Consider the following 7,055-nt stretch of genomic DNA (forward strand, 5'->3'; position numbering starts at 1 on the left):
TCTTGATCTCCCACGATCAAAATACATCAGCACTGCCCTTTATAACTCTTACTCTTATATCTCACACCGGACTGTCATAAATTATATTATTATTATATTATATTCTCTCTTAACAACTGACTATCAACCGACAGCCTGAATGTCAAAACAGTACAATACTGTACATTCTATATATATATATATATATATATATATATATATATATATATATATATATATATATATATACTTTTTTATTTTTTATTTTTATTAAATAATGTGTATCTATATAGTGCGTATTGTATACTATACAGTATATGTTATTATTTGTATATTGTTGTGTGTAATTATGTGTATATCAGACGTTTAAATTGTGCTGTGTTAATTTGATGTTATTGTAAATTGGTATATGTCTCATCACTGTTACGACTGCTATGTTGATCGGAACTGCACCCAAGAATTTCACACACCATTACACTTGTGTGTATGGCTGTGTGACAATAAAGTGATTTTATTTTTTTTATTTTTTTTATTTGATTTGATCATTGAGTCTGTCCTCTGCACTTCAGTAACTGTCTGGTTTGGTTCAGCCACAAAATCAGACATCAGAAGACTACAAAGGACAGTTCAGACTGCTGAGAGGATTATTGGTTGCCCCCTGCCCCCCCTTCAAGAACTATACACTTCCAGATTGAGGAAAAAGGCTGGAAAAATCACTCTGGACCCCTCTCACCCTGCCCACTACCTTTTTGAACTGTTGCCTTCTAGCTGATGATTCAGAGCTCTGAGCATCAGAACCGTCAGGCACAGGAACAGTTTTTTCCCTCAGGCTATCCATCTCATGAACAGTTAAATTGCCCCATTGAGCAATAACTATGTGCAATACACAATTTAGTCTTTTTTATATTTATTCAACACATCCAACCTCTTCTGCCATTTCATTCCTCTGAAAAAAACAAACAAAAAAAAAACATTTGCACTGTACATAACAGATAACAGATTTGTATTAGATTGTACTACGAATGTGTATGTATGTACATATGTGTATAAATATTTTTTATTTTTTATTATTATCTATGTCTTGCTGCTGTTTTTGTATTGTTTTTGTATTGCTGTACACTGGAAGCTCCTGTCGCCAAGACAAATTCCTTATATGTGTAAGCATACTTGACAATAAAGCTGATTCTGATATGATTCAAACTTTGCAAAGGAACTGTTATTATTGAAAGATGGGGCAGTTGAAATTGGACGAAAAACTGTAACAAATTTCATTCATGAATATTTAAAATGTAATGACTGTTTGATAGTTTATTGTGCTGCTTGAGTGAACAGTTTGATACATTCAGATGAAATGTGTTGGGTGTACCTTATGTGTTAACCCTGAAATGTAGTTTTAATGTTGTGTGGAATTGTTTTTCTTCGGTTTGCATTTCAAATATGCCTGTATTGGAAGGGCTGCACGATGTTAGGCAATCACAGCAGGGATGTTTACATTGAAATCTTAAATGGCCAGGCAGCTTAAAATCGAGCTTTTTTAGACAGAGGGCCAGAGACAGAGTGGAAAATTATTATATATGACTCATTTATGACTGGTGCAAAAAAACTTTAATAACATTATAAGTGGACCTCAGGGAAGATAATACAATTTATATATATATATATATATATATATATATATATATATATATATACACACACACACACACACACACACTATATTGCCAAAAGTATTTGCTCATCTGCCTTTGGGATGTCACTTAAGTTCATATGCGTCTATTCTTAATCCATAGGGTTTAATATAGCTGCAAAGGGTGGGCTGACGTCATAACAGCTTCAACTCTTTTGGGAAGGCTTTCCACAAGGTTTAGGAGTGTGTTTATGGGAATTTTTGACCATTCTTCCAGAAGCGCATTTGTGAGGTCAGACACTGATGTTGGACAAGAAGGCCTGGCTCGCAGTCTTCACTCTAATTCATCCCAAAGGTGCTCTATCGGGTTGAGGTCAGGACTCTGTGCAGGCCAGTCAAGTTCTTCCACATCAAACTCGCTCATCCATGTCTTTATGGACCTTGCTTTGTGCACTAGTGCGCAGTCATGTTGGAACAGGAAGGGGCCATCCCCAAACTGTTCCCACAAAGTTGGGAGCATGGAATTGTCCAAAATCTCTTGGTATGCTGAAGCATTCAGAGTTCCTTTCACTGGAACTAAGGGGCCAAGCCCAGCTCCTGAACAACAACCCCACACCATAATCCCCCCTCCACCAAACTTCACAGTTGGCACAATGCAGTCAGACAAGTACCGTTCTCCTGGCAACCGCCAAACCCAGACTCGTCCATCAGATTGCCAGATGGAGAAGCGTGATTCGTCACTCCAGAGAACGCGTCTCCACTGCTCTAGAGTCCAGTGGTGGCATGCTTTACACCACTGCATCCGACGCTTTGCATTGCACTTGGTGATGTATGGCTTGGATGCAGCTGCTCGGCCATGGAAACCCATTCCATGAAGCTCTTTATGCACTGTTCTTGAGCTAATCTGAAGGCCACATGAACTTTGGAGGTCTGTAGCGATTGACTCTGCAGAAAGCTGGTGACCTCTGCGCACTATGCACCTCAGCATCCGCTGACCCCGCTCTGTCATTTTACGTGGCCTACCACTTCGTGGCTGAGTTGCTGTCATCCCCAATCGCTTCCACTTTGTTATAATACCACTGACAGTTGACTGTGGAATATTTAGTAGTGAGGAAATTTCACAACTGGACTTGTTGCACAGGTGGCATCCTATCACAGTACCACGCTGGAATTCACTGAGCTCCTGAGAGCGGCTCACTCTTTCACAAATGTTTGTAGAAGCAGTCTACATGCCTAGGTGCTTCATTTTATACACCTGTGGCCATGGAAGTGATTGGAACACCTGAATTCAATTATTTGGATGGGTGAGCGAATACTTTTGGCAATATAGTGTTTATTTAAAAGTATGTCACGACCCCTTTAACAAGCACTTGGAGGATTCTTGCCCATATGTGTTTATGTCAGAATAAATGTTATCTGTCTGCCCTCTTGTGGTGTATTTCGGTCCTCAGTGAGATACATGTAGTTTTACATGTGTGGTTCCACTATCTATTCCAAATACCTCCTCCCTTGAATCACAAAGCCATTCTATTGCTTTCGCTGTATGATTAATGTTGTCTTAGCTATGTAAATATGACAAATAATAACTTTTAAATTATGTTACATATCGGATTAGTAATCTGTAGATAGCAATATTGAAAATGAACATTTATCTCTTCTGTTTTAGCTCAGTTAGCTCACAAGCTTGCCGGTTAGCCTTTTAGCTTAACATCTTCTCCTTTTCATCACATTTCCCCTCACTAACTAACTTTTAGTTAGGGTTAGGTTTAGGGGTTAGGTTTAGACTGGTAGGGTTGCTCCATGACTACAAATAAAAACACGTGGCATCCAACTGTTGCTGCAAGACTTCAGCATTTCGGCGGTTATTTGAAGAGGGCGTGCCTTGTTGTAGTCTTGCAGGACGCAGACAGACCATGGAGCGATAACATATCTGGAGAGAGCTATCCGTCAGCAAACCCATTCATCTCTATAACTGTGCTCAGCTAGCGCAGGGTTCCCAGAAAGCTGGCGAAATGGAGGCTGCCATCTTTGCTCATGGGCGCTCGGGTGTCACGTGAATAATCACTCGTCAATGGGAAAAGATGGGGAAAAATATAAATCAATTTCACGATTTTAAGAGCCCTTCAAAAACAATCCGTCACCGGATGACGATGTGCTATAATGTAATGAAATAATCTGAATTGAAATGGTTCTTGGAATAGTTTTTATTTCGTCATAAAACATGGCGACTTTTGAATGACTGTCTTTGGAGAAACATGCTTTTTGCCATCGGGTGGTGTAGTTCCAGCATCTACCAGCAGGTGCTAACAGAGACCTGCTAACCAGCCAATTCCTGACCCCTCGAGACAGACCCTTCTAGCTTGTACTGCGCCTAACTTCGTTATTCGGTTGTTGGCGACCTCTGGCGGTGGAGCTTCAAGTAGTAGCCTACCTGCACATTTGCACTGCAATTATGTAAAACCATTTAAAAGTCTGCAGTTGACATCTTAACCTGTCCAGTGTTTACTATTTTTATTGTTATAGTGCAAAAGTTAGCCGAATTTATTTGGAAACTTATTCCAACTAATTCACAATTACCACTCATGATGCTTTGTTCTTTGCTTTGAAAGCTTATCCCCCTCGCTTGGCAAATAGACGTGTGCTCACTGTTTTATGTTATTTTTACAGATAGTCTGCCCAGCGACAACAGGCAAACTTTCTCCTCAGCATTCAGAATAAAACATTTGTAATGCTTAGTCAGGTAGAGCATACGTAAATACATTTCCTGTATTAAAGAAGACAAAAACTAACCCAAAATTACAGTGAAACATTATGAGACCAAACTTCATAGTGTGGGGATGTGTGCATTGTTGCTGTAGTTAATGTGTTGTGGAATATTGATGCAATAGCTTGATAAAATAAAGGTGGATCAGAGTCGGTAAGGCGGGGAGACTTAGGCAATTATTACAGACTCGAAACAGTAATTTCAGGAGGGTGCCAGGGTGTGTATATGGCAAGGTGCAGAATGCATATGAAGACTTAAATCTTGCCCTTTTCTCACAGGATAAAAGTAGGCTTAAATAGTGGAATCGCAGTATATTCAGACTTCCTGCACAAACATGCAGATGGTACTCTTACCAACTCTTGCTGGGAATTTTCTTTATGGATTCTGGCCAAGTCTTTCTATTCAAAAGTTTACTCAGATATTCAGGCTTAACCAAAGACAGAATAATACTTCATAACTCATAAAGGTCTTTACAAAGGTGAAGTTCATCTGATGGAAATGATAACACTCAGAAGCATGTAATTAAATTAAAGCAGAGAGAAAAATGAAGAATTAATAAAGACCCACTGTAAACAACTCTTGTTAAACATGGCAGTTGTGCATTATGAACCTATGAACTTAAAGGATCAATATTTACATCCTTTTTTGTTTTACTATAAATTTCCACTTTGACCAGCCCTCCTATGCACATTCATGAGAGGACAGAGTTCTTCTTCTGTTTTTTGGCGATTCGCATTCTTTGTGCATAACGCCACCTACTGGGTAGGGAGGAAAATTCCACGGGCGAAATACAGTAATCTCAATGGCAATCCACGTGATTGTGACTTTCACGTGATGGACTTCCGGTTGCGAAGAATTTCCCCTCGCGGATTTCGTGTGGAGTTCAAGTTTGGTTAACTTTGACAGGCGAATTCACTGCGTTGACCAATAGGAAGTTGCATGTTTTGACAGTGACCTCTGTGTGGCCGGGGCTTCGTACACAGCTACACTGAATATTCGCAATGGACAAGGATATCATTTTAGCAGTGAGTTTCTTTTTAACTAAAGTCTCACAGGGTATAAAGTGCAGCATTAAAAAAGAGGCTGCTTGACAATTATATTTCTGCTGGTAATAAGCACACGTGCTCAGTGTCTGCCCACGCCATCTTCGCCAGCTGAATTTGGCTGTGCAAAGGTATGTGTGACTGCGCCTTTAAATATTTACCTATTTCTCACCCACACTTATCAAATTGCTTCTGAAGACATGGATTTAAACACTGGAGTCATATAGATTACTTTTATGCTGTCTGTATATGCTTTTTGCAGCTTTAAAGTTCTGGCCACCATTCACTTGCATTGTATGAACCTACAGAGCTGAAATATTCTTCTAAAAATCTTTGTGTTCTGCAGAAGAAAGAAAGTCATATACACGTAGGATGGCATGAGGGTGAGTAAATGAGAGAATTTTCATTTTTGGGTGAACTATACCTTTAATGCATCCTCAAAATCCATCTTATTTAAACATAACTTTTCAAGCTTCTTTCAATTATCACAACCAATATCTCATGGAGAAATGTGAGAAATACCTTCTCAGGAAACACAGAACGTTCCCCTTTGGCAATTTTTTGGGAACCAATTCCTAACGTTCAAAGAACGTTCTCTTTAGGTTATATTTTTCGTAACCAAAAAAAAACTAACGTTCCCAAAACCTTCTGAGAACCAAAAATTGTAAGCTGGGTTCACAAAGTTTTAGTTAAGCATTTATTTTTTATTATTTAACATTCTGTTGATGAAAATCCTCAACTTAGGTGTTAAATGTGCAACTTTTTTCTTATGAATTTAAATAGACTGATTGACAATGTCAATAGACTTGTTTTCTTTGCGTTTACAAAGCTTTTGTAAAATCAGCTCGTTAGATGCATTGACACGCGCTATACATCTACAGGTGCTGGTCATAGAATTAGAATATCATCAAAAAGTTGATTTATTTCACTAATTCCATTCAAAAAGTAAAACTTGTATATTATATTCATTCATTACACACAGACTGATACATTTCAAATGTTTATTTCTTTTAATTTTGATGATTATAACTGAAAACTAAGGAAAATCCCAAATTCAATATCTCAGAAAATTAGAATATTACTTAAGACCAATACAAAGAAAGGATTTTTAGAAATCTTGGCCAACTGAAAAGTATGAACACGAAAAGTATGAGCATGTACAGCACTCAATACTTAGTTGGGGCTCCTTTTGCCTGAATTACTGCAGCAATGCGGCGTGGCATGGAGTCGATCAGTCTGTGGCACTGCTCAGGTGTTATGAGAGCCCAGGTTGCTCTGATAGTGGCCTTCAGCTCTTCTGCATTGTTGGGTCTGGCATATCGCCACGCATCTTCCTCTTCACAATACCCCATAGATTTTCTATGGGGTTAAGGTCAGGCGAGTTTGCTGGCCAATTAAGAACAGGGATACCGTGGTCCTTAAACCAGATACTGGTTGCTTTGGCACGGTGTGCAGGTGCCAAGTCCTGTTGGAAAATGAAATCTGCATCTCAATAAAGTTGGTCAGCAGCAGGAAGCATGAAGTGCTCCAAAACTTCCTGGTATACGGCTGCGTTGACCTTGGACCTCAGAAAACACAGTGGACCAACACCAGCAGATGACATGGCACCCCAAACCATCACTGACTGTGGAAACTTTACACT

This window comes from Myxocyprinus asiaticus, chromosome 16 (assembly GCF_019703515.2).
Source record: "Myxocyprinus asiaticus isolate MX2 ecotype Aquarium Trade chromosome 16, UBuf_Myxa_2, whole genome shotgun sequence".
In the NCBI taxonomy this organism is placed as follows: domain Eukaryota; kingdom Metazoa; phylum Chordata; class Actinopteri; order Cypriniformes; family Catostomidae; genus Myxocyprinus; species Myxocyprinus asiaticus.